Source organism: Dendrobium catenatum, unplaced genomic scaffold (assembly GCF_001605985.2).
Source record: "Dendrobium catenatum unplaced genomic scaffold, ASM160598v2 fragScaff_scaffold_1339, whole genome shotgun sequence".
Classification (NCBI taxonomy): domain Eukaryota; kingdom Viridiplantae; phylum Streptophyta; class Magnoliopsida; order Asparagales; family Orchidaceae; genus Dendrobium; species Dendrobium catenatum.
In genome coordinates this window covers 220,853-234,024 of record NW_021319801.1, presented here as the reverse complement: position 1 = coordinate 234,024, position 13,172 = coordinate 220,853, and positions in this window count along the sequence as shown.

Genomic DNA, 13,172 nt, shown 5'->3' with positions numbered 1-13,172 from the left:
ATATGTTGTGCAAAGAACTTAAATATTCTTATTTGAAGATGTACAGTATAACTCTATTATGGAAAGAAAAATTGTTTCTCAATTTTGGGCATAAGCTTTTGGACGACAATAGAAATGTGGCAAATTATTCTGATTTTCATCACAAATTAGTGCAAAGGAATTGTTAAGAAAGGGGAAATTATTCTGTGCGGATTCCGAACGTAGATGATTATTTGGATTGCTATTGATTTGTTGAGTATTTACTGCTTATTTAAAAAAAAAATCAGTAAATACTTAACAAAAGTTAGCAAATACTCAATCAATACTTAGTAAATACTTAGCAAATACTAACAACTAAGGATTTATTGAGTATTTAATGCGTATCTACAACTATGCAGTAAGTACTTAACCAATAAGCAACAATCAGGATGACTCTCTACGTTTAGAGTTTGCACAGAATAATTTTCCTTAAGAAAGACCTATTCTCTTTCTCTCTCTCTAGAGAGAGAGAGAGAGAGAGAGAGAGAGAGAGAGAAATAAGAATGAATTCTTTTGAGAAAATATGTTTAGGAAATTAACAAATTGAAGGTTGCTTGGTTTTGAAAAACAATACTATTGAATGAAAAAGGTTTTTCTGGGTAAATTACCTATTGGCAAACAACTCTAATTCACTATAGGCATGCAATGCATTTGAGATGAATGTATTTGATAATATTTTTAGCATTATGATAGTATTTTTTGGGAATCTTAGTCAAAATATTATGATGAATGCATTTATTTCCTCTCCTCTCTATTAATTTAATGAGAAAAGGAACCTTAAACAAAATAGGCTTTGCAAACTCTTTTTACTTGAAGTCCCTCAATTAGCAGTTAAGGACATGCTTTAGTTAACTTTCTTACCACACATTTGGTTCCACCTGATTCTCTCTTTTTTTACAATTTGCCCGATGATCAAGTGTTATAAACATTGCATAAAATATTCGTGCGAAATTTGCTAGTGTAGAATAAATAGACAATTTAGCTAAGAGGGTAGAAGAATTGGCTTGTCAAATGAGAAGAAATTCAATAAATTTTAGGAAATGATTATGACCCAAGCTGATCAAGTTCAAAACATGAGTTCTAGTGCCCAACAAAAATTGTTGGTCCAACAACCTACTGATAATGCTAATCTAGATGAATAATTTGTAAAGAGGTTTAGAGAAGAGCAACCACCTTGGAGTCATCCCTTTAGGAATCCCCATAAGAATGACTACCCAAGATATAATGAGCCTTTAAATCAACCAAAAAATAATTTTAAGGTAGAAGCTTCAACCTATGTTCAAGTTCATGACCTAAATAGATTCTTAGACTAGCTTACTCAGATGGATAAGTTATTTGATTGGTATTAGATGGACGACTATTAAATAAATATATTTTCAAAAATAATTATAATGGTCATGTTAAGATCTATTTGAATAGTATTTTAGCTAAGGAAGAAAGACTTGGTAAGACATTTCATACTTGGGTTGAGATGAAAGAAATACTTAGGGCCAAATATTTTCCTAAATGTCATGATAGGAAGCTTCATGAATAATTAATGACCTTGTTTGCTCTGAAAAAAAAAATAGGCACGAAGGTCGCTCTCACAAGCTTAAGGTTCTTATTTTCCCGAAGTAGATCAAATTTTAAATTAACCAGATTTTCTCTGAGAATAGTGTCAGGGTTTATTTAGATCTGTGTCCTACTTCCTATGAGCACAAGCTCTCATAGTTAATTACCACTTCTAATGCATAGAAGAGCATTCACGATTAAAGATGAAATTATATTTAATCTTTGCATGAAGTGCAAATTGTGTGTGCAATAGTGTGTGAATGTTCTAAATCCTGGTTATGTGGGATGAAGGTAGTCCCGATCAAAATCCCTTGGTTTCGTCATCCCGGACATACTATAGGATTCAATCTTCCAATACTAACGACCATTGATAGTAGTGTCAAGGGAATATGATTACCAGCCGGAAATACTTAGGGCTAAATATTTTCCTAAATGTCATGATAGGAAACTTCATGAATAATTAATGATTTTGTTTGCTCTGAAAAAAAAAATAGGCACGAAGGTCGCTCTCACAAGCTTAAGGTTCTTATTTTCCCAAAGTAGATCAAATTTTAAATTAACCAGATTTTCTCTGAGAATAGTGTCAGGGTTTATTTAGATCTGTGTCCTACTTCCTATGAGCACAAGCTCTCATAGTTAATTACCAAGTTGTTTACTTTGGGTAGAGACTTATGGCTTTATTTAGAAGTTGCCTATAATTTAGGTTTGGGTTGGGTCTTATAGCCCCTTTTAAGAGTTGCATGTATGATTAGATTTGGGTAGGGGTTTACGATTTTTTTTTCGAAAGTAGCCCTAATAACGGGTCTTACGACCTCTATTGAAGGTGGCCCAATAGCGGGCATTATATTTTAGCCCTATAGACTGAGATGCCCATGGGTTTTGGATGTTCAGATAGGTCTTATGACTTCTAGATTTATAAATTGCTTGACGACGGGTCTTACGACATAACTTTCTAATCCAAGTGGCACGTATGATGGATCTTACAGCCTAGCCCTATAGACCAGGATGCCTGTGTGAGAGGTCTAAATTTATGTTATTACCTAAATATTTTCCTCAGAAGTAAAATTTACGACTTCTATTAGAGGTTGTCGGAAGAATTTTAGGTGCTTATTGCTTCACTTAATATATGTATTTAGTGAAATAATTACCCATATGATTTAGTACTTTATTAGAAGCAATCTATCGGGCTTATATTAGCGATGACATGGCTTTACACATTTCATTGTCTTGACACCAGTGTTAGTGTTTAATAACAGTTCTACTTTCAGCAGTAGCTTGCAGATGTTGTTTTGCATTTACTAATTAGCAGTTATTTTTTACTCTAGCTTTCAACAGTGTGCTTATTGTTTTGTGCTTGTAGCTTTCTTTCTACTTTTGCATTATTGTTTGTTCTTTACCTACTTTCCAGCATTTTGTTCTATTTATAGTAGTTAGCTTTACTTGCTAGTTTTATTCTCCAGCACTAGTTTTGCATGTTGTAGTTTAGCTTTGCTTGCTAGTTTTACTTTCCAGCACTAGTTCTATTTTACCAGTACTTGTTTTGTTCAATTTTAGCACTAATTCTACTTTACCAATCATACATTATACTTTGTATTAATGCTATATTCATTTGCTTACAGGTACATGGTACTTACACCAGTTCAAAGAGTTCACAGGTAGTTGCAGGGGCTACAATTGAGAGTTTGAGAGAGTTTTAAGGGTTTTGTTTTGGAGAGCTATTTATTCTGCTAAGAGAGTTATAGCTTGACAGTAGTTTGAGAGTTTGTAACTTGTACTTATGTTGCATAATGGAAACATTTGATTTATGTTTTCTTTTCTTTTATTTTTTATTTTGATTTAAATAATAACATTATTTAATTATTGGACTTAATTAATGAAAGGTTAACTTTAATTAACATTTAATTACTCAATTAATTAGTTTCAAATTTTATATGTTAAATGTATTTTAACATTATTTAAATTAAAATTTATTGCTAAATTGATTTATTTAATTAGCATATTTTTGAATAGATCAGGATGCCTGTGCGATTCGACCCCAAAAATAAACTTCAACTCTTTCACTTGGCCATATCAGATTGACGACCGAAGGCTTCGGGGGACCGAATCGACGTCCTTGGGAGTTCCTTCAATTGGCAATTGGGGCACATCCTATCTTTTTTATTATAATACTAATATTTTTTTATCAATTATTATTAGAAATGAAATATAAAAAATCCATATGATTTCAAATATTATTGGTAATAGTATTCTATTAACAAATAATGATTGAATTCCACTCTTCTCCCTTATTATTTCAAAATCATGAAAGTAAAAGAAATCGTAAGGGAGGGGGATGACAAATGAGCAGATGGGCTGCGTTCAAGGTTAGTGATCTAGCTCCCTACAACTTAACAACCTGACTTTGCAGGAAACAGGTAGGTCGACGAGTTCGTCCACTGACATTTGAGGAAATCAGACAAGAGCTGGGGTGGAGGTCGAAATAAGATAGCTAGCGGAAGGGGCCGCTTGTGCCAGTTTGCTTGTGGGAGCTTGGCAGCACGTGTAACAACCTAGTGGGTTCGGATTATGAAATCGAACATGTCATTATGAACAATATAACGCCTTAGGAGGTGAAAAGATCATTCTCTAGTGGGCTCGGATTATGAAATTTTGAATTCATTTTGATTATCATAGTCAATCTCAAGCAAGGACAGCATACAATCCTTGAGGATCAAATTGATGTTTGATCGAGTGTTTGATTATAATAATCTGGATAATATATCATTAATTTTATAATCAAAATTATGGTAATAAAATGATATATCATCCTGAAGAAATAAAATATCATCCACAATCAGTCATTTGAAGATAACAATAGTGATTATTAATTTTGATTTCCCAAAGATAAGTAATTAAAATTTGAAATTTTAATTTGGGTTTCTAAATTTCATATAAGCGCAAACCCTTATAGTTAATTATATTATAGGAAACCTAAGTTTCCTACGAATACTCTTGATTAAAATAAAGATAAAATTTTAATTAGACTTCTGAAGGATTGATATCAAAGAATTGAAGTTGGAATTTCAAATGGGAATTGATCAAAGTTGAACACTTATTTTTAGAGGTCAAAGGAGGAGAGGTAGGAGGCATCTTAGGAATATGAAATACATAGAAACACCTTAGCCTATACTATGTGTTGGGCTTAAATTTTGATTTGAGGAGAAGTTTTAGTTTAAATTATCAATTTTATTATAATGTTAGGATTATATTCCTAGAAGGTTGTGGTCATATAGGTTGAACTTTCCTTAGAACTTAAATCTAAATTGGTCACTAAAAAATCAGTAAATCAAACCTATCTAATGTAATACAAATATGGACTTATGCTGGCCTAGATTGGGGAGCCAACTAACCACCTAAATGCTTAAAATTCATGTGTCTGATTTTTTATGTATGAGTGGTAGGGACATTGTTTAGTTAAGTTTAAGAAAATGGGATTGACATCTAGAACAGACGCTAATTAGCCCCTTGACTGGTGTTGGGTAATTTGATGTTTAAAGTAAAATATAAGTATAGATTTAGACACTTTTAAATTTGTATCTAAAGTAATGCATGCTAGTTGACTCGGTGAATGCATAAATTAGAATGAAACAAATTTAAAAAGGCTTAAATTGACCCCAAAAATAGACTTCAACTCTTCTGCTTGGCCAGATCAGATCGATGACCAAAGGCTTCGGGGAACAGAATCGACATCCTTGGGACTTCCTTCAATTGGCAATTGCGACGCATCCTATCTTTTATATTATAATAATAATATTTTTTATCAATTATTATTAGAAATGAAATATTAAAAATCCATCTGATTTCAAATATTATTGGTAATAGTATTTTATTAACAAATAATGATTGAATACCACTCTTCTCCCTTATTGTTTCAAAATCATGAAATCTAAATAAATCGAAAGGGAGGGGGATGACAAATGAGCATATGGGTTGCGTTCAAGGTTAGTAATCTAGCTCCCTACGACTTAACAGCCTGACTTTGCGGGAAACAGGTAGGTAGACGAGTCCGTCCACTGCTATTTGAGGAAATCAGACAGGAGCTCGGGTGGAGGTCGAAATAAGATAGCCAGCGGAAGGGGTCGCTTGTGCCGATTTGCTTGTGGGAGCTCGGCAACAGGTGTAACAACCTAGTGGGTTCGGATTATGAAATCGAACACGTCATTATGAATGATATAAGGCCTTAGGAGGTGAAAAGATCATTCTCTAGTGGGTTTGGGTTATGAAATTTTGAATTCATTCTAATTATCATAGTCAAACTCAACCAAGGACAACATATAATCCTTGAGGATCAAAATGATGTTTGATCGAGTATTTGATTATAATAATCTAGATAAGATATCATTAATTTTATAATCAAAATTATGATAATAAAATGATATATCATCCTGAAGAAATAACATATCATCCACTATCAGTCATTCGAATATAACAATAATGATTATTAAATTTGATTTTCCCAAACATAAGTAATTAAAATTTAAAATTTTAATCTGGGTTTCTCAATCTCATATGAGCGCAAACCCTTATAGTTAATTACATTATAGAAAACTCAAATTTCCTACGAATACTCTTAATTAAAATAAAGATAAAATATTAATTAGAAATATGAAGGATTGACATCAAAGGATTGAAGTTGGAATTTCAAATGGGAATTGATCAAAGTTGAACACTTATTTTTAGAGGTCAAAGGAGGAGAGGTAGGAGGCATCTTAGGAATATGAAAAACATAGAAACACCTTAGCCTATACTATGTGTTGGGTTAAATTTTGATTTGAGGAGAAGTAATTATCAATTTTATTATAATGTTAGGATTATATTCCTAGAAGGTTGAGGTCTTATAGGTTGAACTTGCCTAATAACTTAAATCTAAATTGGTCACTAAAAATCAGTAAATTAAACCTATCTAATGTAATACAAATATGGACTTATGCTGGCCTGGATTGGGGAGCCAGCTAACCACCTAAATGCTTAAAATTCATGTTTCTAATTTTTTATGTATGAGTGGAAGGGACATTGTTTAATTAAGTTTAAGAAAATGGGGCTGACATCTAGAGCAGACCCTAATTATCCCCTTGATTGGTGCTGGGTAATTTGATGCTTAAAGTAAAATAGAAGTATAGATTTAAACACTTTTAAATTTGTATCTAAAGTAATGCATGCTAGTTGACTCGGTGAATGCATAAATCAGAATGAAGCCAATTTAAAAAGGCTTAAAAAATATTTTATCCTAAAGATTTCACAACATCCCCTTGACAGGACTATAACATAATAGGTTAGGTGGCTTACTAGAACCCGTAAACGGGGAGGTGCCTAATAAAAAAAGAAAGTATAATATGATGCATGTGACCCTCGACGAGCCCGAGCTTATTTCTTAGGTTTGTTAGAGTTTTTATGTTGACTTAAAAATTTTAATTATGTTAAAGTAGAAAAATTTTGAATCGTACTCTCACGAGCTTTCTATCATTTCAGGCTAAAATAAAATACGAAATAAAAGAAACAAAGTTAACAAAATATTCCACGTCTACTTCACAATAAATTAAATTTAATAATTAAATTGAAAGTCTATGTGGCAAGTGCCACTTAATAGTACAACCTAGTATTTGTAGAAAGTAAAGTGATCGGGTACCATTGACAACAACTCGTATTATACTCCTAAGACTTAAGAGATTTTAAGAATGAGCTTATTCTCAATCTTTACTTCTCCATCCTTCTGCAAGCTCTTTGGATCAGTCATGTTCGAATAACAAAACGAAGAGACCCCCCCCCCCCCCCCCCCCCCCCCTCACACCTACCCGAAATGGTGTGCTCTTTTTCCTTGAATGATTTTGAAAGTATCTAAATTTGGATGTCAGATAGGATAGGAAACTCCCTTGGGGGATACATGTTCCATTCTCTATTGGATGTCATAAATTGATTGTAAATCATCTAAATTACTATTAAAATTACAACTCTTGGCAAATTCATAATTAATTAAACAAATCAAATGGAAAGTATCAAAGACACAGGTATACCAGTTATTAATGACTTATCAATCAGATTCAATACTCACAGCAGTTAATGTTTATTAAAAATAAAGTGTCAAATCACATCACAGACTTTGATATAGCTTCTTTTTCAATTTAAAAGGGGGACATATAGCATTGACTTTAGAACAATGCATAAAATATGTTTAATTTAAAGCTTGATTTTTTTGCACCCATTTATTTCCTTAATAATAGATACACAATACGAGCATCAACACGTACATAAAGATACTGTGAGCATCAGATTAAACAGGATAAAATTTATAAAATTTAATATTAAAATTAAAATTAAATTTTAAAATATAATTTTTAACTGTTAACTGGCAGTACAACTTCTATTTTTATCGGGCATGAATTATATTTCGCACATTCTTATGAGCTATAGCTAAAAATCTTGTAAGGCCTCAAGATATACCAATATCGTGAAGCCGATGTAGATAAGTCTAAGGATGAAGATTTAATATGGATAAAGCAATTAAAGGTGTGAATTTGATACCATTTTTAAAATTATAATTGATTGGTAACTAAGTTTTTTATATTCAAATTACATGTTTTTGGAAAGATGAATTAATTGAGTTTTTGGAATTTTTTGAATTCATTTAATAATTAAATTAAGCGGAATAAAAACACTTAATTCAGTAGACTTATAAGATTAGTTTCTAGAAATTTAGATATTTTTATTAAATATATTAAGAAGAGTAATTAGCTACTGATTAGTTTACTAAAATATTAGATTTTCATACATTAGTTAATGAATTTAATGTTTGAGATTAAAATATTTGACTTTAGGTGACTAAATAAGTTGACTTTGTTACTTTAACATTATTTTGGCGATTGATATTTAACATAAATATTAGATCCCAAATGAGTTTAATGCTTTTGAGTTTTGAAAATTTGGATTTTAATGATTATAGCTTTTATTTTTCTAAAGATTTGAGTATTTAATTGAATTATTTAATTGATTTAAGCTTAAAGAACATTTTAATTGATAATGAATTCAAATGAACTCAAACTCTTAAATCACTCAAGGTCAGGATGACGTTAAGGAGTTATTCTTTCAGTATTTTGAGTTTTTTAGAATTTTTAGCTATTTTAATTATTATTAATTAAAAATTAAATTCTCATTTAAAATAAATGATCTTAAATTAAATCAAACATAAAAGGATTTTTAATTTCTCAATATTAAGGATTAAATTATTTGTCAGTTGAGGTATATGATTGAACAATGTTTTAATTCTAAATTTGAGTTTATTAAATTTTGGAAGTTTAAGCTTAATTAGTGCCAGTACTAGAACGGTTAATGTATCTTTAAATTTTAACATTGAATACTTCAAGGATGAGAAATATTTTCCTAACAATCTAAAGGTTATCTAAATTCTCAAGCGAGATCCTTAATTTTTTATTCATTAAAGTGATACAATGTTGGAGCATTAAAACAATTGTAACTCTAAACTCTGTACACATAAAAGATCCAAACGAAATACAATTACAATCAATTCTCAAGATCTAGGAAAGTCTAGACTAAGGTCAATACATCTTATACATTAATTAGGATAAAATAGAGATAATGAGAAATTTGATTAGTGAATAATTGCAACAAAATTATCAACTAATCCTCTCCACATCAAACTATTCAAGTAAGCTTATCAATTGTTTAAATTTCAAGGATCTTCAACCCAAAAAAGATTTAATATACATAAAAATAGTTTTGAAAAAAAATTAAATATAAATTAGAATAATTTTAAATATTTTTTTTTGAAAGATCTTCTTATCATCTAAAATATTAAGAAATAAAAATTTTAAAACTTTGAAAAATATCTAAATCAACCATGTAATTAACTATTAATTAAACATTGAAATATTAAATCATTAAAATTATTTAAAATATATTAAGTGTTTAACTTGAATAATTTAAATTAAAAATTTTAAGGTATTATATAATTTTTTATGATTTAATTTGAATTTTTTTATTTTTAAGATTTATACATATATAAATGTATTTAAAATAATTAAAAATAATTAATAGTAAAAAATAATTCTTTAAATCAAATTAATTAAAATTTAAAAAATTTATCAAATTTATAATAATTATAACATAATTTTCTTGAAATATCAATTTTTTTTAATTTTATCTTAATTAAATATTAATTAAATATTAATTATTTAAATATTAAAATTATATATTATCATTATTTTAAAATAATTTTTAATTTGAAATTAAATGTATCTTGAAATTGGATCATAAAATATTGATTAATAAAAATAAATTTATTAAACTTTAATTTCCCTTAAAATATTTTAAATTTATATTAATTAATAGATTTAAATATTTTGAAAATAATTAATATAATAAATTAATCTAAAAATTAATATTAATAATATTAAATATATCTAAAAATTTTAAAATCATCTAGAATTTCTTATAAAGTTTTCGAAAATATTTAATTTATATTTTAATTTAATATTTCATAATATACATTTAAATATATTATAACATTAGAAAAATAATTATTAATATTTTTTAAATAATTAATTAAAGTTCTTGTATTTTGAAAATTTAATATCAAATATATAATATTCTAGTTAAATTTGAATTTTTTTACATGATACCTATTGAATAGTTTAATAATTAAGTGAATTATAAATTATTAAATACTACATTTTAAATAAATCAATAAAGACCTTTTTAAACTCATCTTATATCAAGAAGAATTCATATACAAGGTAAATTATTAATTAAAATTTGAAAAAAATTTAATTATTTTAAATTAAATATTTAATAATTAAAATAAAATAAGTTTTCTTAAATATTTTAAATTAATATTAATTTTAAATTAAAGAATTTAATTTTCTGAGAATTTGGATATATTATAATAAATTTTAGGAATAATATTTAATTTATTATGATTTTTTTTAAATTCTATTAATTAAAATACATTCAAAATTAATTTCATATCAATTAAATAGTTTGGTAGTGCTGGCGATGGCGGGAGGACATACGATAGCATCTCGTTGGCATTGATCTAATCTTGGCAATCTTGTTGGCACTGATCTAATCTTGACAATCATTAGCTTTGATTATGCGGTGGCGCAATCATTTACACATGATTGAACCTCGACGGGGCCTACTCATCTCACTTAACCACTTTGGCACGAAATGAGGACCGCTTGATCCTCCGCTATTCTGGTTGAACATCCAGGATGAAGGCGGATGGTGATTCAATATGGTGAAAGTATACACGAGGCGGATCAACACGCAAAAAGACAAGATCAGGACCACTGATCGTAAAATAAATGGCTCTGATCTCACATAGTTACGAGCCTACATAAACCAAACCCTAATGAATAAAAACAACTCATTCTTTTCAAACACTTAACCAAATCTAATGAAAATTTAACTAGACATTGACAACATGAAGAGCATTAATGGGGTGTAACTTTTATAGTTTAAAAAGTGCTTAATGACAAGTTAATTAAAGCTATGTGTCTTAAGCTAGGGTTAACGATATACCTCAATATAAATGATGGATTTGAGTGGTTAAAGATGCTATGAATTTGTAATATGTCCCAGTTTATTTCTCTTGAAGGAACAAATGACTAAAGATGCTTGAATTAATGGCGAAACGAGCTAGACAGACTTCGTGTTCAGTTTGGCTAGAAGCTCGCCGCCAGCAGCCTTTAACCGTTAGATTTGGACTTGGGGGATGTTGAGGAAGGTCTGTAGAGCTAAAAAATATGTTCTAATTTGGAGGAGGTCAGGGTAGTGAGAGATTGAGGGATGCTTGAATGAGTGTTTTTTGCCCTTTTCCCTAATTCAAAACCCTAAGGAGGACTTGGATGGCTGGAATCTGTTTGGAGGGTTGCTAAGATGGCTTCCATTTGTCCCTAAGAAATTAAAAGGTCAAGGAATCAAAGGATAATGGACCAATGACATGTAAAGGCTATTTTACCCTCTTCCGCACATGGAGAATCATTAAGACTTAGCTTGAGCTTAATCCAGGGATTAGAAGAGGCCTAAAAAGCTTCTAGTGAGTATTTAAAGTACTGAAATGGTTTTAAATGAAAATGGTTAAATATTTAAAGAAATTTTACCATTTTTTGACCAAGTTAAGCTCATTATAGGGGTTTATTAACTTTGTTGACTAGTCAACTTGCAAAGGTGGCTGAGGTGGTAGCCAAGGAGACTTGAAGAGCTGGTTGAGTTGATTTGAAAGGGATTTGAAGTTAAGAAGATGGGGATTGAATGAATATATGGAATTTTAAATGGGTTTGACCAAGTCAAAATGAATTAACCTGCGGTATAAACTGCTGGAAAATCGCTGATGCAAAAAACAACCGGAAAAGATTTCCTACGCGGTTTTTACCGGCGGCTTTTTAATTGTCGAAAAGCCGCCGGCCTTTTACAAAACCGCCAGAAATCTAATGCTAATCGCCAGAACAAACCGTCGGTAATGAGTAATTTTCCTGTAGTGTGAGTTATGATGGCTTTAACAATGTTCAAGATAGGAACTGAGATGAATTAAAAGCCTTATAAGAGTTTAGTTGAATACAAATAGTGGTTTGACTAGGATGAGACTTTGAATAATGCTTGATAATTTGACTAATTAAAATCAAATGTGTTTTTGACTCATGGTTAAATTTGGAGAAAATCAAGGTATATAATGGAAGGGTTTTGAAGGTTTAATGAGGTTCAAACTAGTTAAGTTGGTTAGGTGTATTGAATTAAATAATATTGACCAAGTCCCAATCAAGTCCAAACCCATCATGGAGATGTTCAAAAGAGTTTGAGTAGGTTTGATGTTGATCTAGAGTTTGATTCAGTATAAAAGTGCTTAAGGGTTGGTCTGGTCAACCTAGGTTGACCCAAGGCCAAGATTTGAGCTCAACAGATTTGGTTTGATGTTTGAAATCTGTAGAGGTGGTTTCCTGGGTCATAGTGGTCTAAATGGTCAAAATAAATATTAAGCTATTAGGTATACTCTGGTTGACTTGGTCAACCAGGTTAACCTAGGGTCCGAGTTTGGACTCAACAGGTTTGGTTTGATATTTCGTTTATGGTACGTGGAGGTGATTCTCTTGGTTAGAAATGTTGTTTCAATCAAATTGACTGTTAAAAAGGTTGTTTCAATCAAATTGACTGTTTAAACTCTTAAGAGATATTTGGTCAACCTAAGTTGACTTGGTCAACCAGATTAACCCAAAGCTAAGGTTTGGGTACAATAGGTTTAAAATGATATTTGGAAACCAGTGGAGGTGGTCCCATGGTTTGAATTGGTTATTTCAATGAAAATGGCCTATTGGGCCCTTAAGCGGTATTGGGGTTAACCCTGGTTGACTTGGTCAACTAGATTGACCCATGTTATGGGTTTGTATCTGTTAAAGGGTTGAAGACATATCCATCAAAGATCAAGTATATTATAGATAGCCCAATGCCAAAATCATTTACAAATGTTAGAAGTTTCTATGGTTTTGTAACTTTCTATATATCTATTAAAATTTTTAGTTTGATAATGGCTACCATAAATAGGATTCTAAAGAAAG